Raw genomic sequence first — 2,103 nt, 5'->3', positions numbered from 1 at the left:
AATGTATGAAGTACTGCTTGAAAACAAGTTTTGCAGTTGATTCTCATAATACAACTCATTAAGGACAGAGGTCCTACATGGGGAGTAAGTCCACAGTGACTTCTGTCCAACAATCTTTAGATTGCATCCAAATTTTCACTGTCATTTATCACCCTCATGTCACTGTTTTTCTCTTCAATTCACTTAAAATTCATAATCAATACAAGCTCTGATTATGTACATTCTCAACCTTCAAGGACATCACTTTCCTTATCTTCTTTCTTCATCTTATTCATTGGGGAAACACACCCTGCTTAAGTTTGAACTCTTGCCGTATCCCCTCACATTTCGCGATAATGCTTATCCTGTCTGAGGAAAGTACCAACTGTGCTGATTAGCTCCACTGTTAATTGCCAGTCACTATCTCAAGGGGACATACATTGTGATCTGGCAGTGATATGTACACATTCTCTCTCATTTCTCATAGATATCTCCAATAATCCCCTCTCATCGGAGGAGGATACATTCTAAGACTCTCGGTAGATGTCTGGAACGCCGAGCAGCGCCGCGAGGGCCTGTGAGGCCCGCAAAGTAGCTCCTCTAGTGTGTCCATGGCCTCCAGCCTATGGATGGGAGCCATGGAGCTCCACATGGATGAGAACTTCAGCTCCAGAGCCTTCGCCACCATGGAGGAGACGTGATGAATGTCAAAATAATCTGCAGCCATCTCACTGGGACCCCAGCGGAGTTTGCAGATTTGGCTATAGCAGAAAAATGTTTGCATAAAATTAATGGAAAGCCCCTTCCAGGAGCCACGCCTTTACTTAGCTTACAACTGTACTAGCTGGCACACCTGGGCGTATAGAACCACGGAGCTGGCAGTGCACTTAGCTGTCATCCATGCAACCCCTTTATTTTATACAGGAAAAAAGTTGAGGCTTAGAGAGGGGGAGATGTTTTGGCCAAGGAAAAAGGTTTTAAATGTTAGAAATTGAGCTATGCCACTTATGGGAAACAACCAGATAACAGTCCTGAGTATTCACTTTTTGTGGGGGACTTGACCCCAGACGTGGATGATGGCATGCTGTACGAATTCTTCATCAAAGTCTACCTCTCTTGTAGAGGAGGCAAGGTAATTTTAGACCAGATGGGTGTGTCTAAGGGCTACAGATTTGTGAAATTCACAAATGACTTGAACAGAGGCAAGTCCTGACAGAGTACCAGGAAACAGTAGGACTGGGGTCTAAAACTGTGCAGCTGAGTATAGCTGTCCCTAAAGTGAGCCATTTAAAGCCAGTGGAATATAGCCAGATGTACAGCTACAGGTACAACAGTATTATCAGCAGTTCCAGAACTATTATGCCCAGTGGGGCTATGATCGGAACATGGGCAGCTACAGCTACAGTTACCCCCAGTATGGCTACACCCGCGCACCATGCAGACATATGAGGAAGTTGGTGATGACACACTGGAAGACTCCATGACACAGCTGGATGTGTCACTGGCAGCCCCTGAACACACTGGCTTCAGAGAGCCTGCTGTGATGTAGCCAGGACAAAGGATAAACCAGAATGGACTATTTTTTTTAATATTGTGAACATTTTTTATCTTTTTAGAAATATGATTTTTAAGATTAAAAAAGATGTCAGAAACTGTGAACAGTACTAATTCATATAAATATATATGGTTTCATATATATCATATATCATAAGTTTTAATTTACAAATTAAATTAATAGACAAATACGATTACTAGTAGAACAATTGAAACTATATAGTATAATGAAGTTTACAGCTTCACTACTCTTGCATTTTGGGACCTTTAGTGCAAAACACACGTGATGTGATACCACAACAGTCAACCTGATAACCAAGGAGGCTGCAATGTGACTATCAGGAAGTAGCCTATACTACATGGAGATGCTGGTCAAAGGGATGACTCAAAACTAGGGCAGGACAACTATTCACATGGTGTACCATTTAAAAATCAAAAATTGTTTATTTCTGGAATTTTCCATTTAATATTTGTGCATCATGGTTGAACACAGGCAACTGAAACTATAGGAAGTGAAACTACAGATAAAGGAGGACTACTATATTTCAAACCTTTCCTTTCTCTTCAAGT

General features: G+C 41.5%; 1 pseudogene; it reads left to right on the top strand.

Annotated features, from left to right (window-relative positions):
• The first annotated feature begins 590 nt into the window (after positions 1-590).
• Positions 591-1,528, top strand: LOC100349866 (tRNA selenocysteine 1-associated protein 1-like; annotated as a pseudogene).
• Positions 1,529-2,103: the final 575 nt, after the last annotated feature.

Source organism: Oryctolagus cuniculus, chromosome X (genome assembly GCF_964237555.1).
Source record: "Oryctolagus cuniculus chromosome X, mOryCun1.1, whole genome shotgun sequence".
NCBI classification, from domain to species: Eukaryota; Metazoa; Chordata; class Mammalia; order Lagomorpha; family Leporidae; genus Oryctolagus; species Oryctolagus cuniculus.
The sequence above is the reverse complement of the archived record's forward strand: the minus strand, read 5'-3'. Positions and strand labels throughout refer to the sequence as shown.